Consider the following 27,401-nt stretch of genomic DNA (forward strand, 5'->3'; position numbering starts at 1 on the left):
TGTTTTGGCAGGAAACGAACCTTCATTCCATCAAAAAACACCAGGGTGAATAAGGCAAGAGCATGAAATGTTTTCCTTTAGGGAGAGATGGTTTGGACATTAAGCTAGTGCAGTCCCTGCCTTGGGCACCGGTTCGCTCAGCGGCAGACAGGGTTTGCTGTAATGTAGTATCTGTCACCGTATGACTTGATTTGCTCCCAGGAAAGTGATGGGATCATCACATCACACCCTACAAGTTAAAATTGCTCATGTTTCTTGATTCTGACCCAGAGCCAATGAAGCCTTCTTTCCACAATGTCAAGATGTGAGCCTGAGCTGTCAGCCCGCCCTTTTCTAGTGAAAGCCCAACCTGAGTTTCTCAGGAAGCAGAGAGAAAGCTTTCGATGAACTGCCATTCAGGTTCTGGTCCCTAAGCATGTCCCTCTTCTCACCTCATTTTTCTTCCTTTTAGACTGCAGTGAGACTGATCTACTCTGATCCTTATCAGATGGTCTATCTCTATTTTTAGCCCTGCAAAATAGCTTATTTTGCTCTGCAGTGGCATCTGTGCATGAAAATCAACTGGGGTGAAAGTGTATCTTTCCCATTTTTTCACCTTTGAGGTTCCTGGGGCCTGTGCTCAACCGCCTCTTGCATGACTGAATGCTCTTGTGGTAAGCTCGCCTATCTGCTTTTCCTCAGGCCTCAGCTTGGCTCTCCCTTCGTTGTGATCAAAGGTTAATCTCCAATTCTCTGGGAAAGAAAAATGCCATCTTTTCCCATTCACCATTCTGTGCTAACGTGGGAGACAGACTGGGACCAGATCTGAACCTCAAGCAAGGGGTGGGGAAGGAAGAGCCTTCCATTGTCTTACTCAGTCTACCCTACAGAGCCCATAGACAGAGATGGCTTAAAGAACAGACACTGATTGTCCCTCAGTTCTGGAGGCAGGAAAACCAAGAGTCTGGTGTCAGTAAACCCGCTTCTTTATGAGGGCTATGAAGAGATGCTCAGTACCAGTCCTTTCTCCTTGATTGTAGATGAGTGTCTTCTCCTAGTGTCTCCACATCATCTTCCCTCTACCCATGCCTCTATGTCCAAATGAATGGAACCACCTTTGTATCTGCAGTATGAAGCACTCACCTGAGTCAATGCTTTTAGACAAAGTGGCTCAAAGAGTGAACCAAAGTCCAAACACCAGAGAAGTTGCTAGCACTAGCATAGTACTGTAATGACCAAGCACCTAATAAGGGTGTATGTTAGCTCAGGCCTCCCAAGAAGCAAATAACAACAGAGGGATTTAATGGGAGAACATATCTATGGAAAGAAACAATTCAGAGGGTGAACAGAAATGTCATGGAGTGCCTACAGACCCAATGCCAGTTTGTCTGTGAAGAAAATAGAGCAGGAGAGTCTCAGGCGGGAATCTAATTTCCAGAAAGACTGAACTGGGCTGAACTCCTGGGTATCTCTGCTACATATCATCCAACAGCATGGAGTAGACTAAAGAAAGAATGGCATAGAGGTAAGCAGGGTAAAAAGAAGGAGGAGAAGGAAGAGAGGAAGAAAGAGAAAGAGAGAGAGAAGAAAAGAGAAAAAAGAATCAGAGCTCAGCAGCTGGTGTCATGCTTTATTTCCCTTTCTACTTATTTATTTATGGAGAAGGGAGAGAGAGGGAGAGGGAGAAGAGGAGGGAGAGGATATGAATATAAATGGAACCTTAGTGATGCTAGGCTTCAAAGTCAGGACCCCATGCTTGAGGTTCAGTGCTTTATCTGTGCCACCCCTGGGCCATGATATATAGTTTTTTGTTTGTTTGAACATTAAAAATGCTTCTGAACCTAAGTGTCCAACAACAGATGAGTGGCTGAGAAAGTTGTGATATACATATACAATGGAACACTATTCAGCTATTAAAAATGGTGGCTTCACTTTCTTCACCTCATCTTGGATGGAGCTTGAAGAAATCATGTTAAGTGAGATAAATCAGAAAGAGAAGGTTGACACACCTGGTTAAGTGCACACAGTACAGTGTGCAAGGACACAGATTGAAGCCCCTGTTCCCCCCCTGCATGGGGGTAAGCTTCACGAGTAATGAAGCAGGGTCACAGGCATCTCTGTCTTTTGCTCCCTCTATCTCCCCCTCCCCTCTCAAGTTCTCTCTGCCTCTATCCAGTAATAAGTAAATAAAAAGAGAAGTGTTGGTATTCTTCCAAATTCTGCTTCTAAGACCCCTTTTGTTACATTGCTTGAGGCTGTGGTCTATTTACATAATCATTGTTTTCACTGGTTTAATCCCCACTGGTTCCTGGGCTATTTTCCTTCTCACCACCCCCTATCCTACGTACTTCCTCTTCCTGACACTTCCACCTCAGGAGATATAAAAGACAGAGCTTTCTAATGAAGAGAGATTAGATTAGATTAGATTAGATTAGATTAGATTAGATTAGATTAGATTAGGTTGTTGAACTGCATCCCCGCTCTGCAATAAAGATTGAACTGTGTTCCCAGCTCATCCATGAGTCCCTGGTCATCTGTCTCCCACCTGCGAAGCAATTCCGGCAAATGGCGCCCTGAACAGAGACTGGTATATGGCGCCCCAGAACAGGGACACACAAGCAGCAGACCTAAGAAGACCAGATAAGTAAAGCTGCTTGGCTACCCATTCATCATGGCCTGCCTTTCTACTTATGAAGAGGTTTCCCAAAGCCTCTACTCTTTCTTCATGAGACAGTTTCTCTGTCTCTGGAACATTTTGCTCTGGGCCACACTTTGGTTCCCTGACCAGGAACTTTGGTTCCTTATGACCGTGATCGTAGAGCTTGAGAGATGCGTGGAGATTTCTCCTTGGATTTTCTGGAATCCCTCTCCCATGTTTCCCGAGAAGGACTACATTTTGCTCCGGGCCACACTTTGGTTCCTTATGACTGTCATCATAGAGCTTGGAAGATGCATGGAGATTTCCCCTGGGACTTTCTGGACTCCCTCTCACGTTTCCCACAGAGAAGGACTACTCTAACTTGAAGAGCATTCTCCAGTACCCTGGCAGTCCCCAAGAATGGAGAAACGTTAGTTCTACCCTCCTGATTTGATTCTTTCTTCGATAGGAAGACGTTTTTAAAAATGGGTGCCTGCAGCTATCCAGCAGGAACCGTCAGAAGAACCCTAAATGGAATTTCGAGGAGCTTTTTGGACTAGGACGCCCTCCAGGGACTCATGATGCTACATGGTGAGATCTGGATAATCTGGTTGAAGGTGAAAAAAAGCAAAAACTACCTACCACTTTTCTCTTGTTTCCCCCCTCATTGTTCTCTCTGAATATCTTAAGTGTGCTGTCTGCTTTCAGTTGTGTTTCATAAGAAAGTGATTTGAATGACTGAATTTTTGTATGACCCATTTTGCTGTGAGTATTCTGAAATTTAATTGACTCAAAAAAAATGCTGGACACAGCCATGATTTCTAGAGACATCCAGAAACAGTCCAAAAAATAGGGCTTTTTTCTCTTTTGATTTTTTTTTTATGTCTTGGTATTAATGTAAAACATTTAATCCTAAAAACTGTATGAGTATTGTTGGTATTATTCATGTTGGTTTGGCCCCCTTCCCCCTACCTCTGAGAGAAATGGTTTGTCCCTTGCTAGTTTCACGCCCCACTTTCTCCCCGCCCCCTATGCTAAGGACATCCAGAGTCCCAGCAGCAGCCGGGGAGGGAGAATGATTGGGAAGCACATGGTGTGGTGATTTGCCCATTCGTGAATAAAGATTAAACTGCAGCTTCTCAGCCCAGCCATGTGTCCTCGAGTCTCTCTCTACCGCTGCTAAGCTAGCCCGGCCTACTAGAGCCTCCGAACTAAACAACAAATGGCACCCACGTGGACCTGACCTGCGCATCTCTCAGATAAGTGAAGACAATTTGGCTACCTATGCACTATGGCCTTCTCTTCTGCTTGTGAAGAGATCGCCAAAGGCCTCTGCCCTTTCTTCACGAGACTGTTTCTGGAACATTTATCTCTGGACCACTCTGTGGTTTCTGCCCAATGCCAGCTCACAGGAGCCCGCCAGCCCGCATGAGCCGGCTTTCCGCCGCGTGGCATGGGGCATTGGGCGTGGGCTCCCTCCATGCTGCTTGGCCGCTGGGAGCAGGGCAGCAGACATGGCAGGGCCATAGTGCAGGGCCGCGGAGGCCTATCATGGCCACCATCCCAGGGCACCTCGGCCCGCGCCTTCTGCAATGCTGGCCCGCCCACCCTCGTGCTATGAAGTCTGGACAGATCCGGACCCCCCCGGAGACTGCGGGCTCCCTGCCGAAACTGGGCCCCCTGGCCAAGATCTCCAGCTTATGTCTGAAGGCTGACGAGCTAGAATACACAGAGATTCATCCAGAGATAACAACCTACAATTCCTAGAAGTGGAGCTGCGCAGGAAGCCACCTCGGGATGGTGACCCCCCCCCCCAACAACTAAAACAATACAGATCTAAATTCGTGTTTAAAATGACATGCTTCACAACAAAGGTTTCTCTCCTTGTGTATTAAAGACCATGTTTACGTGTGTGTTTAAAGTTTGGTAACATTAACTTTAAGGTTAAAATATAACTTTAAGGCTATATTCTTACCAGACAGAGTTGAATGAAAAAGGTTTTCAACGTAATTCTCATAAAGATAAGATTAACTTACATTTAAAGTCTGAGGTAAAAATTAGTTTAAATATCAATATATTTTAACTAAGTTGGTCAAAAAAAAAACCTACGCACACCTAGGGTGTGTCTCCATCTTGAATGGGTGTAACAAAAGGTTAAAAAGACGTTGATATGTAAAACTCTCAAATTCCTTCTCAATTAGAAATGTTAGATTGCACTATGGTTATGCTAATAATTCTCATGCCTGAGGCCTTTTTCATTCTTTTTTTTTCTGGTTATTGATTTTTTTTAATTTTATTTAAGAAAGGATTAATTAACAAAACCATAGGGTAGGAGGGGTACAGTTCCACACAACTCCCACCACCCAATCTCCATATCCCACCCCCTCCCCTGATAGCTTTCCCATTCTCTATCCCTCTGGGAGCATGGACCCAGGGTCATTGTGGGTTGCAGAAGGTACAAGGTCTGGTTTCTGTAATTGCTTCCCCGCTGAACATGGGCATTGACTGGTCGGTCCATACTCCCAGTCTGCCTCTCTCTTTCCCTAGTAGGGTGGGTCTCTGGGGAAGCTGAGCTCCAGGACACATTGGTGGGGTCTTCAGTCTAGGGAAGCCTGGCTGGCATCCTGATGACATCTGGAACCTGGTGACTGAAAAGAGAGTTAACATACGAAGCCAAACAAATTGTTGAGCAATCATGGACCCAAAGCTTGGAATAGTGGAGAGGAAGTGTTAGGGGGGTACTCACTGCAAACTCTAGTGTACTTCTGCTTTCAGAGCTTTTTCTTTCTATGGTTCATGTTTGCCTTTCCACATTTTATTGTTTAAACTTTAAATAGCCTTGGAATCATGCTGGAAGGGACTTCCAATTGTGATAGAGTTATCAATTGTGGTAAACTTCTAACCTGCTACAAGTTTTGTTTCATAAGTAAGTGAATTGCAGCTGTCAAGTTCTCTACAGAAAAGCAGAATTCCAATGGCTGACATTCCCCATCAAGACAGACGTACAAAATTCACCCCTTGGCAATTCTTCGGTGGACATCTGCTTTGGACTTCTATCAGACTCACTGGTACACCTCGGACACTTTGCACAAAACTAGCAGCTTCCCCTTATGCTGCTGGGTTTCTCAAATACTGACTGCAGCCATGCCTTGGGACTCTAGACTTCACCCTCTCCCCATGCTAGAAAATACCCATCAAGGCAAGTACGCCCCCCAGAGGCAGGAAATGTTTTTTTAAGCTGATAAAGTTTTGCCCAGAGGCAAAAAATGGCCCCCTCAGGCCTTCCCTTGGCAGCACACTGGTTCTTGTTACTTGTTTACATGTTTCTCCATGTTTGTGCCACTTTCATTTTTTAAAATGCCTGTACGATATAGGTTTCTGTTCACCCCACACCCCTGATACTGTGGTCATTTAGTTAAAAAGAAAAGGGGGAATATGTTGGTATTCTTCGTGTTGGTTTGGCCCCCTTTCCCGTACCTCTGAGAGAAATGGTTTGTCCCTTGCTAGTTTTGCGCCCTGCTTTCTCCCCACCCCCTACGCTAAGGATGTCCAGAGTCCCAGCAGCAGCCGGGGAGGGAGAATGATTGGGAAGCACATGGTGTGGTGATTTGCCCGTTCGTGAATAAAGATTAAACTGCAGCTTCTCAGCCCAGCCATGTGTCCTCGAGTCTCTCTCTACCGCCGCGAAGCTAGCCTGGCCTACTGGAGCCTCCGAACCTAAACAACAGAGTATGGGCGGGGTAGATAGCGCAATGATTATGTTAATGATTCTCATGCCAAGGCTTCTAACCATGGTTCTTTTATTGAGTTTAAACTGTTTAAACAACCTTAAAATCATACTAGAAAGAACTTCCAATTATAATGAAGTTATCAATTATAGTAAACTTCTAATCTGCTACAAGTTTTGTTTGACAAGTAAGTGAATTTCAGCTGTCAAGTCTTCACATGAAAAAGCATCTGCTCAAATGAAATCCGCGGAAATCCATTTGGACCCCTGTTCTCTGACATTGCCCACAAGATTGCACAACTACAGCAGTCCCCCCCCAAAACCAATGATGTGACCTGGCACGACCTGAAGAAACAGATTCACAGACTCCAAAGCTCACTCTCTACAGAAAAGCGAAATTACAATGGCTGACCTTCCACATCAAGACAGATGTGCAGCATTTCATCCCCTGGCATTTCTTCCGTGGTCATCTGCATTGGACTGACACTTCCATTGGACTTACTGGTACACCTCTTGGACACTTTACACAACTTTACAGCAGTTTCCCTTTATGCTGCTGGGTTTCTCAAAGACTGAACGCAGAAGTCCATGGACTTTGCAGCCAGAAGTCTTGGGGACTCTATAGGCCACGTCCCCTCACCTGCAGACTCTGCCCTCAGAGGTAGGAAAAAAATCCCTCCTTACTAGGTCCTGCCCACAGAGGTAGGAAACGCCCTTTGAGGCAAGAGATGCCCACAGAGGCAGGAAACGCCCTCTGAGGCATGAAGCACCCCCAGAGGCAAGAGATGCCCACATAGGCAGGAAATACCTTCACCTGATAGGCCTTGCCCTTTGAGGCAGGAAACGCCCCCCTCAGGACTCCCCTTGGCATCACACTGGTTCTTGCTGTTCTCTTACTTGTTCCTCCATGTCTTCTGCCAGTTCTTTTGAAAATGCCTGTACGATATAGGTTCCTGTTCACCCCACACTCCTGATACTGTGGCCATTAGTTAAAAAGAAAGGGGGAAATGTTGGTATGCTTCTAAATTCTGCTTATAAGACCTTCTGTTTTGATCATCACATTAGGTTCGCTTGTATTACTTACAATGTGGTCTATTTACATAATCACTGTTTTACCTGGGTCCCACCCTGCCTGCAGGGTATTGGTTTAATCCCCACTGGTTAGATGGAAGCTTTCTATGTTCTGTTCCCGCTCTTTTTTTGCTCCACCCCCTCTCCTAGTCATTTCCTTTCCCTTGCCATTTCTGGTGAAGAGATGAATAAAAGGTGATGTATCTGATTAATACACGAGATACTGCTTCCCAGCTCAGCCATGAGTCTCTGGTTGTCTCTCTACTGCCTGTGAAGCTAGCCCAGCCTGGCAGAGAAGGATGAATATCGATAATCTAACTCACAGACAGAAGCTGAAAAATACTACCATGAGGCCAGTCTGACTTCCCTGGGCAGAAAATCTCACCAATGTGTCCTGGAACCCTACCTGCCCAGAGCCCTACCCCACTAGGGAAAGATAGAGATAGGCTGGGGGTATGGATTGACCTGTCAATGTCCATGTCCAGTGAAGAAGTAATTACAAAAGCCAGACCTCCCACCTTCTGCACCCCATAGAGATTATTGGTCCATACTCCCAGAGGGATAAAGACTAGGGAACCTTCCAATGGAGGGGATGGGATATGGAACTCTGGTGGTGGTAACTATACCCTCCTAACCCAGTGTCTTGTGGATCATTATTAAATAACTATTAAAACAAAAAAAGAAGGAGGAGGAGGAGGAGGAGGGGGAGGAAGAGGAGGAGAAGGAGAAGGAGAAGGAGAAGGAGAAGGAGAAGGAGAAGAAGAAGAAGAAGAAGAAGAAGAAGAAGAAGAAGAAGAAGAAGAAGAAGAAGAAGAAGTAAGAAAATACAAAGCAGAACTCAGACTGGGTTTGGTGTATTACACCAAAGTAAGACTCTGAGGTCATAGGAAGGTTCAGGTCCTGAAACATGATGGCAGAGGAAGCCCCAGAGGGGGTTAAACTGTTATGTGGAAAACTGAGATATGTTACACATATACAAACTACCATATTTTACTGTTGACTGTAAATCATTAATTCCCAATAAAGAAAAAAATGCTCCTGGCTGAAGAGAGACTTCAGAGATTAAATAATTCTAAGCAATGCATAAGAACACAGCCAGGAACATGCCTGTGATACACAAACTCACCAATCCAAAACCAAACCTTTATCTGGAATATCCTCTAACTTGATCATTCCAGGACCAAAGATACAACTATAGGGCATTGTTATATAATACAGTGTCTGCTGAGGTGGCTTGAAAGAGCCTGTCCCAAGCTGTCTCCTCCACCCTGCCTGCCTGACCCAAAGCAACATCAATAAACGGGGTCTTCTGCCACTTGACTAGAACCTGACTCTTCCCATGTGACTTCTCAGTAGCATCAGTGGTTACAATGAACCTTCCTTTCTTGTCCTTTTCTGTGTCCCTTTTGTGGCCACATGTTGAGCCGCACCATGGAGAAGAGAGAGAGAAAATCCAGAGCAAAGAGGGAACACAAATCTTAATTTGCACTGGCACCTCAGAGTTGGGTGAGAGAGAAGCAGGTTGGGCCACATGGAGGTAGCAAAAATGGCTGCCTCACGCAGCAACCTTTCCTGCGTCTAAACACCGAAGTGAAGGGCTGGCAAGAGAGAGAGGTGCGGAAGAAGAAGGGCTTTTATGGGAGTAGCTCTCTAGAGAATGGGAAGGGGGAGGAGTAACCATAGCACTCCAGGGTAGGATAATAACTCTCGTGAGAATGGGAAAGGGGAGGAGTAACCAAAGCACTGCAACTATTGCAGGGAATAGACAATGCCCTGAGGGCACAACATGACGCACAGGCGCTCCAACAGGAACTAGCAATAGCCTGAGGGGACAACATGGCAGATGTGACTGCATCTACACAATTTCCCAACAGCCACACCTTTGATCAGCAAATGAAAGGATCTGGGTCAGTGGGGCAAGCCAGCCACCTTCCTACACAGCCCCAAGTGGCCCTCCTTCATGAGGGTCACAGTAGAGAAGGAAAACCCCATATACCCACAGTCACAGTGTTCTCCGCTGGCTCTCATCACTGCTTAACTATCCTATGAGGTCACTTTGATGAACAGATGACAATGGGGAGACTACAGGACTGCAGTGGTTCTCCCTGTGGACCCAGAGACAGACAGACAGACAGACAGACAGACAGACAGACAGGGCTTCAGGTTCAAAACCTGTCCTCCTCAGAAGCCAGTGGTTCACTGCTTGGGAGAAGTGAGGAAGGGAGGGATAAAAAAAGACTTTTCAGACTGCCAGGCTGGTGTAGTGGCTCTGCCTGTGGACTCTGAGATGAGAATGGGGTTAGGGGAAGATCCTAGTTTGTATTCTCTTTCTAGCTCCCTCTCTGGGTAGCTTGTCAGAACCCTGTTGGCATCCATGAGCTGCTCAGCTCTCAGACGCCAGGAACAAACAGGCCACCCGAGATAGCTTGCCACCAGCCTCGCTGACTCCAGTGGCGGCCGGCAGCTCTGCCAGGCTCTTGATGAAAAGAGCCCTTGGTGGTTCTTCGAAGCCTGAGCTGAAGCACCTACCCTTCTGTGCTGGAAGCACACTTGTGCTTTCCTTGGGAGTGTGCCTTTTGAGGTCCATGGACTGGGAGAGAATGCACTGTGGCCAGTGTTAACAGGATTTAGCTTTATGTGACAGGAAGACTAATATCGGCCCTGAGCCATGTGCTGCTGGCCACAGAGTGTGGATGCTCTTTGTTAAGCTCCCAGGGTCTGGAAGGAAGCAGCTATGCTCTTGTTTAATTCCATATGAGCAGCTTTTTTATTTTTACAAATAGTCCTCTTGCTGTTAGGGAGTGAGTGAGCGACATAAATCATCATCAGGTCTTTGGCAGCCAGGATTTCTTGGGCATGGTCCTCATTAAAGTCTTTAGTTGCAGGGTTCCTGGAGACCTTCCTTTGATACCTAAAAACATCAAACTGAAAAAGCAGTGGTGAGGAGGAGGAGGAAGAGAAGGGAAGTGGGGGTTGAGAAAGGAAGGGGCTGAAGCTCATGAGGACCCCAAGATTGCTGTTGGGGAGCAGCAAGGTAAACGTGGGATGATTATTATTCACAGCTACAGAAAACGAAAAAATAAGGAGAAAAAAAAAAGCCAGAGCAGAAGCAATAAAACTTCCCTGCTGAACAGAATCCAACATGCCCATCCACAGAGAAGCTATGCGGGCGGGCGGCGGGAAGCAGGACTGCTCTGGGGTGATTCATGCAAAAGGAAAAGTTCCCCAGCTCAGCAGGCCATGGCAATCAATGAACTAACCTTTTCCTAAGGCCTTGCCTCCCTGCTGGGCAGGAATCCAGGCCCAAGGCAGAGGTCACTGGGAATACCTTCATGCTGTTGGCAGTGGCTGTTCATTCACAAAATGAGCTCCTTTGTGATAAAAGCAAGGGAGAACGGGACCCAGGCATGTGTGCATTCCTGACTGGTAGAGGAGGGCAGTCAGTGGGAACCCAGCAGCACATGCGGCTTGGTTTACAGGATTGATTTGGCCCTGCAGAACCATGTACATCAAATTCCTATAAATCAAGTCGCATGTGAAATGTGCCAAGGGAGCTGGCCATTTAAAGGAACCCTGCTGTGAATCTTTGAGAAAAGTGAAAAATCACTGCTGGATTGATCTTTCTGGCCATGAAGTAACAAGTATTTATGGAGTGGGTTATCTTGAGCCAAGCAGTGTGAGGTGCTATGATCACTGCTTAAAATGGAGCCTTGCCGGAGTTTGAAGAAAAAAGAAAGGGGAGGGGGGGGGGGGTTAAGCCCTACTGAAAGGTTAGTTTGGAGTTTTGATGAAAGGAGGAGGATGAGTACAGAAGAGGAGAGACTCCAGCTGGAGTCCCATCCTGTTACTGCCACGGAACATACACCAGTTGGTCTCTCTCTGAGTAACCAGGCACTATCACTCATTCATGAAGACAAGAAGCAGTGCTCAGTGTCCTCTGAAAGCCTGAAACAGGAGGCTATGACCAGGACCGCTTCCCTCAGAGAATACAGCCTGTATCACGTAATGCACATCCACAGTGGAGATGGGCACTACAGTTCATTCCAGGTGACAGGATGTCTTGGTTCTTTTAATATTTATTTATTTATTTTCCCTTTTGTTGCCCTTGTTTTTTTTCTATTATTGTTGTAGTTATTGTTGTTATTGATGTTGTCATTGTAAGATAGGACAGAGAGAAATGGAGAGAGAAGGGAAAGACAGAGCGGTAGAGAAAGATAGACACCTACAGACCTGCTTCACTGCCTGTGAAGTGACTCCCCAGCAGGAGGGGAGCTGGGGGGCTCGAACCAGGATCCTTATGCTGGTCCTTGTGCTTCAGTGTCTTGGTTCTATAGCTTCATATTGCACAGAACCTTACACAGCTTGATTCCAAGACATAGATGTAAATTCTAGTCTCTAACATTTGGGAGATGTATTCCCCTACTTTTCCCATATTTGGGAGCTACTCTCTTCCCTGATTCAGCTTTCTGGTCCTATTTCCAACTCTGACACCATCTCCCCAGACAATACGTTTAGTCCACCTGCATGTTGGCTGCAGGGCTCAGGCAAAAATTAGTAAAGTCATGGACCCCTTGGGGTATACCTAAAATAGATTTCCTAGACCCTTCCAACATAAAGACCCCAATTTTCATCTGCTCTGTCTTACCTTTAGGTTCCTAACTATTAAACAATTTGTTCTGCTTTATATCTTAATGCTTTTCAGTCACCAAACTGCAATTGCATCCATGATGCTGACCTGACTTCCTTGGACAGACGACCTCACCAATGTGTCCTGGAATCCCACCTCTCCAGAGCCCGGCCCCACTAGAGAAAGACAGAAACAGGCTGGAAGGGGCCGGGTTAAGCACACATGGCACAAAGCACAAGGACCAACACAAGGATCCCAGTTCAAGGCCCTGGCTCCCCACCTACAGGGAGGTTGCTTCACGAGCAGTGAAGCCAGTCTGCAGGTGTCTATCTTTCTCTCCCCATCTCTCTCAATTTTTCTCTGTCCTAGCCAACAACAACAACAGCATTAACAATAATAACAAGAGCAAGTGCAACAAAAATGGAAAAAAAAAGTGACCTCCAGGAGCAGTGAATTCATAGTGCAGGCACCTCCAAGCCCCAGCAACAACACTGGAGGCAAAAGAAAGAAAGAAAGAAAGAAAGAAAGAAAGAAAGAAAGAAAGAAAGAAAGAAAGAAAGAAAGAAAATAGAAAAAGGAAAGAAACAGGCTGGGAGTATGGATCAACCTGTCAATGCCCATGTCAATGCCACATAGTCTGTGGGCTACTTTTCCTGAGGACAGAGTAAAGACAAGAACCCCAAGAACTGTCATGTATTATCCACTGAGGTGCACACTTTCTCTCCCTCCCTCCCTCCCTCCCTCCCTCTTCCCTCCCCACCCTTTGGTTTTCTAGTTGAATTTATAGCCATGAATTCAATCCCTCAACATCCCTGTTTATGCAGAGGGTTAGGGTTCCTCTAGGCCCATGGGTGAATTTTGTCCCCCACTTCCTTACTAGTACCAGCTCTGGATTGACATGCCACTACAGCTCAGCCAATGGTTTGCATTCCCTGTCAGCACAACAAATAGCACAGCCAATGAATCTCCCTTACACCATGTGTCTTTGTGATACATAGCTGTGCCCCTTCACCTGCTCTGTCTTTTCAAGCTCCTTCTCCCAGAGACCCTTTACAGAAGGAGGGAGACCAACACAGTCCACCATTGTTCTGTCTCAGCAGCACCCCCCATGAGGGAAGACCAACTGCTTCCTTGCTTGTCCCAACTGCTTTTGAAGTTACATCCTTTTCATTTTGGAACTGCACTGTGGCTACTCTATTCCCAATGCTACTGTCTGTGCTGTGATTCATCTCATTCTGGGGCCAAGCTGTCCAAGTCTTTTTTTTTTTTCTCTCTCTCTTTAGACTTGAGACAGTTTCCTGTGTATTGCTGAACTCCATGTGTACCTTGAATGTTCTGGCCATAGTTTTCAAAAACGGTTAGAGGAAGTGGGGAGTGATTTTCCCCAGTGAGTCTCAGATGCCATTGGGTGAGGAAAACCATTAAGATGGCATCCTACTGAGGAGGAAATACTGAGGAAGTTCCAGAGCAGAGATGACCTTGCCATTGGATTGAATTGAGTTCAAGTCCCTGCTGCAGAGTTGAGGATGACATGTCTCAGAAGACCTAAGAAGGGAGAGTCCTTGAGGCAACGTAGATTCTACCCAGATGCAAGGGAAAGTCTCTGGGAATTCCCTGTGATCTGTGGTCTTGCTGAAGAAGTTTCCAAGACATTATCTCAGTACATTCTGTTTTAATCAAAAACATTAGAGGAGATGGCATCTGGGGAGCATGTGTGCCTACAGCACTGCTATAGGTAAAATGAATTCTTTCTGCTTGTGGTAAATCCGCTATCCCTTGACCAGTGTGGATTTATTGCCCATTAAATCTTCCTTGCTTGTGGTAAGAGACTCAGATTGAGTAGTAACCGTCCCACCTCTGTGACAGTTCACAGGAGCAGAACTGGTTACGCTGTGGCAGGCATAACGTCCACAGAGAATTTCTTATCCATGCTCTGCTTTCTAGTTGGGTGTGGAAAAGCCACAAGTGTTACCTGGGTTTTTCCAGTAACAGGTTTCTTCCAGACCTTCAAAATGCCAGCATTGTATCAGTGGCACCCACATTTGTGCTGACTGCTGGTGTCCAATGGGGACATGGGAACTATCAAAGGTCTCCTTAGAAGTCTGGGCTAGACGTTGACCTTTCAGAGCAAGAGTTCTAGCAACACACTTGTGACTTATATGCTTTGGTTTCTGTTTGGACAAGGAGTTATTTTGTTCCCCTCCTCCCCCTATTACTTTCAGATGAAAACATCTTCTCTGTTGAAATGCATCCTATGTCACCCTAGCTATGGAGACAATCCCTTCCTTACTAGGAAGCACACATCCTGATTGGAAGGGTGAGGACTCTCTCTCTCTTTTTAACCAATACTAAGGATGCTTTTCTGAGTAGTGTTTGCAAACCTGGCTTGCTTAGGATTTCATCTCTTTTGTTTATTTGTTTGGTTGTTTGTTTATAAGAGAATGAACCAGAATATCACTCTGGCATATGTGGTACCAGGGAGTGAACTTGGGAACCTACACATGTAAGCTCTGCTCTCTACCATACTACATAGATGAGGTTTTGGCTTTGCAAAAAAAAAAAAAAAAAAAAAAAAAGTGGGGGTCAGGGAAAACTGATGTCTTCTGGCTAACTTCAAACTTTTTTTTTTTTAATTTTTGTTATTGCTGGGGCTTCACCACTCTGGGTTAATAGTTTTTCAGGTAGAAAGAGAAACAGAAACAGAGAGACAGCAGGAGAAATGGAAAGACAATAGCACTGATGTGTGTCCCCCCCCACCTCCCCTCCAAGCACATACACACTCAGTGTGATGAGGACGTGGAATACAACTAGGTCTCCTACATGATAAAGCAGGCACCCTCCCAACTGTGTGTCCTGGAAAGATAAATAAGTTTTGGGAGTTGCTCTTGAAAAATAAAGGAAGCCCAGAAATCCATAAGATTTCATGTGTTCTGTCCTATTGTTCATAGTCATTTAATCACAAGGAGAAAAGTACCAAGTCACAGCAGGAAAGATAATGTTGCTTATAAACAAAACAAGACTAAAGCTGGTATAGACACAAGTAGAGTTTTTAGAATCCGTCCTCAGTGAATACTCAGAAAGTCACAATGATTAGATAATTAATATAAAAAAAAATCAACAGAGCATAATTTGTAGGAAAGAAAATCTAAGAGCAACCTTATGGGGCATGATCAAGTAAGTCTTAGTATATCTAAACTGTAGTGTCTCTATCAGCCAGTATCATGGGAAAATAGCACATGCTTAATAACATAAAAAAATGTTCATAATGTACTGTTATTAAAGTATGCAAAATGAAATAATTAAGATGGTCCCAATTGTGTAAATATATATAGCTAAAGACTGGAAATAAATCCAGAAACAGAGACTTTTTAAACATATTTTTTAGAGGTTTGTTTCATAATGAGAGAAAATGAAAGCCAGAGCACCACTTTGGCACAGTGCTGGGGTTCAAAGTAAGAACCTTATGCTTGCAAGTCCTGTGCTCTGATGCTGCACAACTTCCTGGGCCACTGATCATTTTACCTTTTTTATTCTTCTGCATTTTTATATTTATTTATTTATTATTGGATAGAGACAGAGAGAAATTGAGAGGAGAGGGGGGAATTAGAGGGCAAAAGAGGCAGAGAGACACCTGAAGCTTCACCGCTCGTGAAGCTTTCCCCCTACATGTGGGGACTAGGGGCTTGAACCTGGGTCCTTGCACATTGTAATGTGTACACTTAACCAGATATGCCACCACCTGGCTCCTTCTTCTGCATTTTGTATCCTTCCTAAGACTAGCACATTTATTTGTCCATTCTATATGCACTTTTAACTTTTTATTAAATAATGAGAAAATAAAGATTTTAAAAGGCTTCTTTATTGGTGGCCAAACACCAGGATATTTGCTTTTTAAAAAAGATGTATTTCTTTGATCAACTATGTCATTATCACTAAAAATCACTGTTTTAAAGAATATGAATTCAGGGATGGAAAAAGAAGAAAGCATAGTAAAACACTGCTTTGTTTTACTACATAACCTACAATTCCAGACCCTGGTTATAAATGCAACACAAGGGCAATTGCCCATGTGTTTGTACTTTTAGGCAGAATTAAATTAATGGCCAGAGGGAAAGTGGCATATATATTTTTTCAGTCCACAGCAGGAGAAGCATAGAAAATTATATGAATCATACTAACAATGTTGTTCACAAGTTCCAGAAAGATAGTAAGGAAACCAATGTAGAGGAATAGAATGGTATGCCTAATGTGACCCTGGGGCTCTGACCCAGCTCATGGGAAAAATGTGCTGTGATCAACTAGTGTTGTCTGTCTCTAACTCAGGAAAGTCAGCAGGCTGTATGTTCAACATATATTTATTTTCTTGGACACTAGGGATAAGGGTGGCCCAGGCATCTAACAATGGTGAATTTGTCCAAGAAAAATGTCATGAAGTTTTCAGATTGTTAACAAAATTATCCTCAAGGTTTTTAGTTCTAACTATATATACTCCTATAAATCTCTATATACTCTTATAAATATAAACAACACAACATAGGCATCAGACAGAAAAGGATTAATTGAATAAGGAAGAAAAAGTGGAGAATCAAGTAGATTAGACTGGAGACAGAAAGGAAAGGGCTGGGCCACATCGTTCCACTTCATTTGTCAGGGGGTCACGAAAAACCAAGATGGCAGGAGGGAGAATCTTGAACAGGATCAAAGAAGCTCTGGTACCAGGAGTTGATTATCAAGCATTATCTTACTTAATCTTCAGTCCTCTCCCAACTGTGGTCCCATTCTACCAACAAGGAGACTGAGGTTCAAAGATTTTAGGCTCACACAGCTAAAAAATTGCAAAGTTCTTTCTAATCACAGATCAGAAGCCAAGGAATGGAGGTTATCAAACCCCCTAGTCCATCCCTCTTTGATAGATTAGGGTGAGACTTAATATCCTGTGCATTTGGGGAGATATGTCATAAAGTAAACAACAAAGAAACCAGAGATCCAAAGTGTCCCCACCTAACTGTTTCTTTAATTTCCTTACAGACTGTTTCCTTATCAGCAATACCTGATTTTAGCTGAACCAATTAACAATTGGAAAAAAAAAAAAAAAAAAACCTCCAAATGAGCATTGAGCTAAATAGCTACCTCACTGTATCGCCCCAGCCATCCTATTAATAGACAGTACTGTCAGTTGTAAATTTTGCATTGCAAGGTTTACAAGAGTCTTTGGTAAAACACCTCAAGGTGCGGGAAGCACACCCTAGGTGAGTTTCGTCTTCCAGAGTGGGAAGTGAACTGTGATATTGGAGACATCAGCCAGTTGGAAGTCAGATGTGAGATATTTGCAAGCAAAGAAACCAGACTTGTTCACAGGTGCTACATAAGCCCAAGTTGGAGGCCCATCTCATAGGGACTCAGCAGCAGGGGCACCAGAGGCCAAGTTCAGTTTAGTAAACACATTTCTGGTAAAATAGAACTTTTTCTGAATCTGCATATGCTTGCAGTTCCAGAGAGTTCTGTTCTGCAGAGAGGCCAAGTGCAGAAATCTGTGCCTTAGATTTTCTACTTTTTACAAAGAGAATGACCACGTGGGGCGCTCAGCCAAGGTCAACCCTCAATTGGAAGGCTGAGGGCAGGCTTAAAGGAAGCAGAGCCAAGGTGGAAAGCTCTAGGCGCTGGGAGGGCAGAGACGGGTAGTTGGAGTAAAAGGCCAAGTGTAGGCATGTTTATTGAAAAGAACATGCTGGGGAGAACCCAGCCCTCACACCTTGGGGATTTGGGAGCTGGCCTTTGGCAATAGAGAGCCCTGCCAGGTAAGTTCAGTCATTTTCCACTTCATAAAATTACTGGTGCAGGGAAAAAAAAAAAAAAAAAAGAATGACAACCAACCTAGCCACAAATGTAACTTCTGAAAAGGGATTATTGAAAAGATGGTTCTCCTTGTTCAAATTTCTATCCTGATGGTCAGGAGAGGGGGAAGTAGGAAGCAAATTCCCTGGGTACTTGTGAACATCTCTGTTGCATTCCAGAAACCACTCTGCCCAAATAGCAAGACAAGGAGACACCGCCATAGCTTCTAAGATTTCTCAAAAAAAGGCTAAAGTCTGAACCTAAATGAGCCTCAGAATCAGAAACTGGTTGCCAGAGCAGAGTGGAAGAATGGCAGGAGAAGGGCTGGTTAGGGAGAGAAGTGTCTTCATTCACTGACATGAAATAACATGAACCCAGACTGCCCTCTGGGTGGTGGAACTTCACGGCACACATTAGACAGACAGGCAGCTGGAGGAAGAAACATACTGATTACATATCAAGCTTGCTGTCACTGTCTTCATGATACCACACATGTCACTGCGGTTTTCCGGATAACTCTCCACTGTGAACACCCGATCTATTCTCCCTAATGAGTCAGTTTCAATTTTTTTCTTGGCTCTGGTTTCATTTTCTGACTTCCTGTCGGCACTATTTCTTAGATCTTTGTCAGTATTTTCAATATCTCCCAAACCCCTGAATCTACAGGAGCTTTTTCTAGACTGCAGTATCTTCTGGCCTTTCTCTTTTGTAATCCCTCAAAAGTGATAGCAAACCTGACCCAACTGGCACTACTGCTTCTGGATGGATGGATGGATATACATAAACAGAGATTAAGGCCCAGCTTCCCCTCCTCCACCCCTTGATCTTTTCTACTAGTCCAGGGCTAGAATAAAGTGAAGTCATCACAATTGCTCTTTCAAGCTTAAGGAATTTGATAAATGAAGTTGTATGGGGTCCTGGCAGGCAATACGCTTAAGCAAAATACAGTGACCATCTGTGGACCAGTCTCCATTTCTTTTTTTTTTTTTTTTGCCTCCGGGGTTATTTCTGGGGCTCGGTGCCTGCACTACGAATCCACTGCTCCTGGAGGCCATTTTTTCCCTTTTGTTGCCTTTGTTGTTTATTGGTGTTGTTGTTACTATTATTGTTGTCATTGTTGTTGGATAGGACTGAGAGAAATGGAGAAAGGAGGGGAAGACAGAGGGGGAGAGAAAGGTACCTGCAGACCTGCTTCACTGCCTGTGAAGCAACTCCCCTACAGGTGGGGAGCCGGGGGCTCGAACCGTGATCCTTACACTGATCCTTGTGCTTTGTGCCATGTGCGCTTAACCCGCTGTGCTACCGCCCAGCCCCCTCCCATTATCCATTTCTTATAGGCACACAGTCAAGCTCAAGTTGCTTTGCTAGACTCTGTGTGTGTGTGTGTGTGTGTGTGTGTGTTTCTTTTTAGATTTCAGCTTTCTACAGTTATCCCCAAATCTTCCAAACTGATAGTGAGGTGGAGTTATTTGAAAGGACTGCTCAACTTAAGCCTTTTGAAAATTTGCACCATTGCTGCATTCTTCTCATTTCCTGGAAACTACTCTGTTCTCCTGGACTTTAAAAAAAAATTGCAAGTAAGAGACCAGGTGGTGGCACACTTGGTTGAGCGCACATGTTACAGTGTGCAAGGACCCAGGTTCAAGCCCCAGGTCCCCACCTGCAGGGGGAAAGTTTCACAAGTGGTGAAACAGTGCTGCTGGTGTCTCTCTGTCTCTTGCCCTCTCTATCTCCCCATTCCTCTCAATTTCTGGCTATCTCTATTCAATAAATAAATAAAGATACTAAAATTTTTTTTTTAATTGCAAGTAGTGGTCTGGGAGGTGGCACAGTGCATAAAGCACTGGACTCTCAACCATGAGGTTCCGAGTTCAGTCCCCAGCGGCACATGTACCAGAGTGATGTTTGGTTCTTACTCTCCTCATTTCTCAAGAAACTCTTTAAAATTTTTTTCAAGTAGGGAGTCAGGTGGTAGCGCTTGTGGTGTGAAGCACAAGGACCACATAAGGATCCCAGTTCGAGCCCCGGCTCCCCACCTGCAGGGAAGTTGCTTCACAAGCAGTAAAGCAGGTCTGCAGGTGTCTTTCTCTCCCCCTCTGTCTTCCCCTCCTCTCTCCATTTATTTCTGTCCTATCTAACAACGACGATATCAATAATAACTACTACAACAATAATAAAAAGGGCAACAAAAGGGAAAATAAATAAATATAAAATTCTTTTAAAAAATTGCAAGTAGATAAATAAGTATAATAAGTGATTCCATCAACACTCTAGGACTATGCTTTGGAATTCCAGCTTTGTGACAGTTTAAATTTTAAAAATTACTTAGAAACTGTAAAAATGTCCAAAAGAAGGACATATATATAGGATATCATTTATAAGGACAAGGACTCGGTGCAGACTGATATGTTGTTTCTAAGTAGCCTTGCTTCATAATGTCTGGAGGAAAGTTAGTAAATTCATTAATTCTCTTTACGTGTACAATTACTGAATTGATTTTTGCTCACTGTGTCAGTTTGGAAAATAAGATTAAGTCACACTTTTCAATTTTTTTTTTCAAAGAAAATACTCTCTGGCATCTAGAGAGCAACTATTTTTTCCCCTTCCCAGCTACTTACACTCTTGTGATAAATACTAAGAACTACGGAACAATTCTGATCCTATTTACACCAACAAATTTTGGCCTAAGATACAGAAGAGTTTGGCTTTACAGGATTAAAGACAGCTACTTAACACTCTTGTGATAAATACTAAGAACTAGGGAACAATTCTGATCCTATTTACACCAATGAATTTTGGCCTAAGAAACAGAAGAGTTTGGCTTTACGGGATTAAAGACATCTTCCTGCCTTCTGACATCACTGAGTGGACATCAGTTTGCTGCAGTGGGTGACTAAGACAGACATTATGATCTCTGGGAGAACAGGAGTTGGGCTGTGCTCTGTTAAAGTGGCAGTTTTGCAATTAGCCCCTAAAGCTGTGAGTCCCCCCACTGTTACTTCTCCTAGTCAAAACCCCATTCTCTCTGTCAGGGAATGTCAGAACTATTCCTTGTTTTAGCTGGAATTTCACTGACTAACAGGTCAAATTCAACACTGAATTTTCTTATCAAAGAACATGGCATGATGCCCAACTCAGAGTGTCTAGAGTGCCTTTTAGTGTTTTAATTGCCCTCATGTAGATCTTCTTCAGTTTTCTTTATACATTACAGTCATCAGATAAAAAGAGGACTGCAAAAGTTGGATAAGGGCAAGAGACTGGCCAACTTAATAATGGCCTATAAAGGTGGTGGTCAGTAGCACACCACCTCATCATCTGGGGCCCTAGTTAGGGAATCCTTGGACTCCTACACAAATATAATGGGCCCACATCTCTAATGTGGCCCTCTCTCCACCACCACTGGTCACTTACATCAAGGACATAATCAGAAGCTCTCTTGTGGGCCCTCCCAGGACCCTGCCCTGACCATAAAACAGGGAGAATTGAAGGGAGATTGGGGTATCCTGCCCTGCCACTTGAGGAAGACTGGTCCTGAAATGAGTGCAGCCTACAATGTTTCCAGATGTGGCCATGAGCTGCGAGCTCAGACCAATAGGGACTCAGAGGTTACACAGGCTCTGGTGCTAAATATAAATATATAAACACATGGTTCAGATGGATGGTGGTAAATAGTTAATTGTATCCACAGAATTTTTTTTCAAGAATGGGAGCTACTTTCTGCCCTAATTCAACTTTCTAGCCCTTTTCTCTACTCTGACACCACTTTTTCAGATAGTATTTTTATCCAATTTCAGGCTAGCTATCAAACTCAAACAAAACTACCATAACTGTGTGCCCCCAGGAACATGCCTAAGATGGATTTTTAGCTTTCTTCTACCCTTAAGATCCCTAATCTCATCTGCTCTATCCCTACCTTTTGGTTCCTATTTATTAACCATTTTGTCTCAATTTATGTCCTGCCACCTCCAGACACCAAGTTGCATATGCTATCATGATTCCATCCTAACTTCTCTGGGCAGATGACCTCACCAGTGTGTCCCAGAACCTCCCCTCTCCAGAGCTCTGGCCCACAGGGGAAAAACAGAAACAGGCTGGGGTATGGATTGACCTGCCAATGCCCATGTCCAGCAGAGAACCAATTACAAAAGCCAGAACTCCTACGTTCTACACCCTAAAAACAACCTTGATCCATATTCCCAATGGGGAAGAAGTGATAGGAGGAGGAACAAGATATGGTTTTGTCGATACTTTCTATTTTTTTATTTTATAAATAAATTAAATTTTAAAATGAGTGCACAGAACTCCAGCTCCATTAGCACCCAGAGAGAGAGGAGGAAAGGGAGAGGGACATATGGAGGTAGTAATGTTGTCTTGAGTGGCTTGGAGGGGACGAAAGGCTTGGGTCAGGAAGAAAAATGAGGCAATTATGTGTAAATATAGACAGTTCTAGTAGAGATGATGGTTGGCCCATGTCTACAACCTTAGGGGAACTGTGGTGGCTTGTAGTGGGGAGACTGAAGATTCAGAACCCTGGGGGTGGGAATGGAGTGGATTTATACCCCTGTTGACATGTAATTTTGTAAATCAATATTAAATCACTAATAAACTTTTTTTTTTAAAGAGAGGGAAAATCATCTAAAAAAAGAAGGGGAAATTTCACCTTGATATTCTGAATCAAATTTCCTAATTATAAGTATTAAAATACTTCTTTTTCACAATATAGTTTGTCTCCTTCAAATTTCTAAGTCCCCAGGGCCAGTCTCATAAACAGACCTGCTAGAAAAAAGAAAAAAATGTAGTTCTCCTGCATACCTATCAATGGGAATCAAGCTTCATTTAAAACAAACAGTTGGTAAAAGCTGAGACCCAACAGGGATGGAACACTCAATAGTTTTACCTTTCATGTGGAGAAGTGGGAAATAGGCAAAAACAGAATGGAGTCAATATTAGCCAATGTCTGGAAATGTCAAAACAATGAGCAGGAAACACTAAACTCATGTGAAATCAGTGTTCTAATGGCATAACTCCTGAGTGTTCTCTGTACCATATTGCACACTAGGATTAAGAAAACAGTCCTTGAGTGTTTCACAATAGTGCCCTCTTCACAGCTGACCTCGTAGGCTTTCCAGAGTCCTTAATTCTACCATTTTCAGCATCTCTGTCTCTGTGGATTTATGATGTGTTGCCAATATTATTACTTTCCCTGATTCCACCCCAAATATTTTTGGCATTGTAAGTAACACATTTCCCCAAAAGGCACTTAAAAGTCAAGAAGCAGAGTTTCTCAGCAAAAGGAGCTGTAGGTAAAGCCATCTACCTCCAACTTTTAAACTGGCACCCAGGCTTTGTGCATTGTTAGTAAAGATGGGATGGAGGGGAAAGGACAACCCAAGGGAAAGAAAGAATGCTTAAGGCTAACCCCCATTTCCAGTGATCTACTAGCTCTGGGAGCAACGAAGAGTCTCCAGTTTTGCAAAGGCATATGTGATTACTTCAGCAGGAACCCAAATGGTCTGGGCCTGTGGGATACTTGGTAGCATGATGATGTTTTATTTTTGTTTTTATTTATTTATTTTTGCCCCCAGGCAAAAATTACTGGGGCTCAGTGCCAGCACTACGAATCCACTGTTCCTGGTGGTCATTTTTTAAATTTTATTGAATAGGACAGAGAAATTGAGAGAGGAGGGTTAGATAGAGATGGGGAGAGAAAGACATCTGCAGACCTGCTTCATGGCTTGTGAAGCAGCCCCCTGCAGGTGGGGAGCCGGGGGCTCGAACCAAGATCCTTGTGCAGGTCCTTGCACTTTGTATTATGTGTGCTTAACTTGGTGCATCACCGTCCAAACCCCTTCCTAAAGACACTTTAGTCATACATAAATACAAGAACCTCTGCATTAGATAACTAACTGGGCAACCCTTCTAATCTACTGCCACCTTGGTGGGGAGTACCATGACTGACTATATCATAGCTTTTTTTAAAATTTATTTCTTTATTGGGGAATTAATGTTTTACATTCAACGGTAAATACAATAGTTTGTACATGCATAACATTCCCCAGTTTCCCATTTAACCATACACCCCCCACTATGTCATTTATCATCCTTCATGGACCTGTATCATAGCTTTTAATGACCAATTTCCTCTGAGTTTTCTAAAAAAGACCTACTTACTACTGCCACTCTTATGTCTCTCAGATTATATAAACGTAGGAATCTTCTGTACCTTCTACATATTAAATAAACACTTGTTGATTAACAAAATTATCCTCCCGTGTTAATAAAGCAAAATGAAACTAGGTAAAATGTGTGCTGTGATATTTTGCTCTCGTCCCTTTGATAATCTCAGCCGGAAACCATCCCAAATCCCTGCATCAGGTTTTGCTGCTTGCCATGGGATATAGTGGGGTCCCACTCAGATTATCACCAATCTCCCAAAGGCCAGGACTGGTGACTACTAAGCTTATAGCCTGCCCTCTCCAGGAAGAGCCCTTGGGCAAGAAAGCTGCCATGAAAGGTTACACTGCCTCCATGAGGTCAGCCCACGTGTCTGTCAACAAGCTGGGTGCAAATGTCAAGTTGGAGGACCCAGTTCAGCTCCAAAGTCTCCCATATTTGTAGGTTTCTGATTTTAAAAAAACACATAGCCATACATTTCTCCCTTCCCTCACAGTATATATATTTTTAAGGTATAGAAGCAAGGAGGAGAGGGTAGCAGGGTGAGGGGTGGGGGCAGAGACCGCAGCACCAAAGCGTCCTTTAATGTGGCGGGACCTGGGCTGGAACCTGGGTCATACACATGGCAAAGGAGCACACACCATCCAAGGAGCTATTTTGCTAGCCACCCTCCCACTTTTTTTTTTTTTTTAGCCAGTAGTTGTGCATATTGTCCATTTGTACGTCTATCTTGTCTGTGCCCGTACTGCAGGGGCCTCTAGATCCTTCTCACCTGTCACCTGTGTTTTCTTCAGTCAAGGCCTATTTCCAGTGACAAAAATCTGAATTGAGCTGTAGAAGCAAAGGGGGCTTCTGTTGGATCACAGAATGGAAATGCTCCATTGTAGCTCTAGGAAACCGCTTTGGTCAGGTGTTCAAAAGATGTCACCAGGACCTAGCTTATGTCTCTCTCTCTGTCAGCCCCATCCATGTCATGGCAGTTTCACACTGAAGGAGGTGTTTTTTTTTTTTTTTTACACCAATTAGCTGTTATCACAAGGATGCTTACCTAATCAGCATCCCCGAAACAACAAAGGTGTTCAACAGTGAGCATTTCTTTCTCATGCATCTGTTGTAGAATTGATGTCAGCTGGATTTACTCACCATTCCCCCATCCCTGACCCCTTGTCTGAGTTAGGCTCTAAGTAGCTGGGCTTCACATGGGATCCGACTAAACTGGGCTCCTCAAAACAGGTTGGGAATTCCTCTTGGAGTCTGTGCAGAGTGCAGCAGCTATGCTGAGAGCTTCTTCCCACAGCCTCAGTAGCACAAAGAACAAGCTCCACTGCACAGAGCACAGTTCATGCCTCTTTGCTTGTGTGACATCTGTGAGCATCTCATTGGCAGAGACAAATCACATAACCAAGCCCTACAGGACTGCTGAAGTGGATCAGGAAAGTAGGGCAAAGATTTGAAGGTTAATCAGTCATAAGACTGAGTCCTTCCCCCACCATTGTCTCAGCACAGATTTCTTCAATATTAACTTCTTCTCAAGTGCAAGTATGAGTAGGAGAACTGCCTGCTAAGTCCCTGCACAATTCTTATTGTCTCCGACTTCCCAGGTGGATCCTCACCCACTCCCATTGGATCACTTACCTTGACTAGAGCTGGGAAGCAGATCTCATTCAAAGTGTGGTTTAAACTCCAGACAGAACCTGGGGCACAGTTATGAGAACAGATGTCAAAGAATCTAAAACTATAAGAAACCACAGATGTTCACTCATTGTAGGGGCCTCATTCCTCCTGCTATCTTCTCTCTCTCTCCCTCCCCCCTTCTCTCTCTCTCTCTTCCTGTTTCTAGACTGAAAGTTGGGGTTATGTCTTGTGGGCTGGTGTCCATTCATCACACTTCCTGCTTCTCTCTTGGGTTCTGCACAGTGTCCCACTTTAGCCTCTGGGGTCCTGGACTCAGTCTTCTTTATGCTTCCCTCTTCAGACTGCTCTCTAAAGAATCCTCTCCTCTAGGTTTCCTTCCCTGCAAGATCATTTTCAGGATAGCTCTTCTGCTAAGGTTGCTAGTAACAGTTGTTACCCCCTGGGATCCAGAACCTCATAGCAACACCCCTCTTCTCCCTGGGTTGGGTTGACACCCATTTTCCTGTCCCAGTCAGGGGTTACAGCCTCCCTGGTCACACACTGGCCACCCTGAAGGTCACGCAGGACCTGACAGAGCTTATGTGACTGCCCCTGGCCTCTCTGGGTCTCTTACACAGGACAGAGAGATTTATGTCCCTAATGTTTTAGGGCAGGAAAAGACTTGCTTCCTGGAGGAGTGCCAAGAAGGAGGCAATCCACCCAGGAAACAAACAAGACCCCTTTCTCTATAGCCTTTCCTGCTTCCCCATGTCAAACCCTCCCTGCTCCCCCTGAGTGAAAGGAAGCTGTCAGGATCAAAGCTCCATATTTGTGATGAACTGCTGCTGGCTGGGCCCACAGGAAGGACTGTCAGCATTTTAACTCCTTCTTACCCACGGCATACTGACTGCATGCAGAAGACTTCTGGAGACACGTTCCCACAAATGGAATATCTTTTTATGAGCAAAGCGCATGCCAACTGGAAGGTTTGCAAGTATGACTTAGGACACAAAAAGAGCAACAAAATCCACCTCGGAGTATCACTGCTTCACAATAGATGATTTAACATTATTTGCCCTAGGAGACTCAAAAGATTAAGACCCTGGGCTCTGGAGGCACAATGATTGGCTAATTCTCTCTTCTATCTCTCTCAGGCTGGGAGACCTTGATTATACTAGCTACCCTTTCTGTATCCAAGTTTCCTTTTCTTTTTCCTTCTTTCTTTCATTCTTTCTTTCTTTTTTTGCTGGGGCTCAGTGCACTAGGAATCCACTACTCCTGTGGCCATTTTCTTGATTTTCTTTTTCTTTGGGTAGGACAGAGAGAAACTGGAGGAATGGAGAAGATAGAAAGGGAGAGAGACAGAGAGATACCAGCAGACCTACTTCACCACTTATGAAGCGACCCCCCCCACACACACACACACAAGTGGGGAGCTGGGGGCTTGAATCAGGATCCTTGTGCAAGTCATTGCTCTTCGTACTATGTGAACTTCACCCCGTGTGCCACTGCCTGCCCCCCTCCTCCAAGTTTTCTCATTTGTACAATAGAGATAAGAACAACAGGGATCGAGTAGTGTTGTTGGAAAGAGTAAGGTAATGCATACAATGAACTTAGCCTAGTGTCTGCCCCACAGAGCAAGCATCATTAACTTTCATTGTGGTTCTCATTATCACTATTTGCACTATTCAATGGGGGGCCGGGGTCAGCACTCAGACTTTCCGGAAACCAAATGA

At 44.3% G+C, this 27,401-nt stretch overlaps 1 long non-coding RNA gene across 2 annotated transcripts; it reads right to left on the minus strand.

The window, feature by feature from the left end:
• Window positions 1–9,660: 9,660 nt before the first annotated feature.
• Window positions 9,661–26,500, minus strand: LOC132539303 (uncharacterized). 2 transcript variants are annotated; one of them, XR_009550559.1, is made up of 3 exons: window positions 25,687–26,500; window positions 22,538–22,650; window positions 9,661–10,340 (listed from the first exon to the last, which is right to left on the minus strand). It is a non-coding gene; the product is annotated as an uncharacterized LOC132539303 (long non-coding RNA). The 2 variants fall into 2 exon arrangements; XR_009550560.1 differs by lacking the exon at window positions 9,661–10,340 and adding an exon at window positions 16,521–18,306.
• Window positions 26,501–27,401: the final 901 nt, after the last annotated feature.

Source organism: Erinaceus europaeus, chromosome 7, assembly GCF_950295315.1.
Source record: "Erinaceus europaeus chromosome 7, mEriEur2.1, whole genome shotgun sequence".
NCBI classification, from domain to species: Eukaryota; Metazoa; Chordata; class Mammalia; order Eulipotyphla; family Erinaceidae; genus Erinaceus; species Erinaceus europaeus.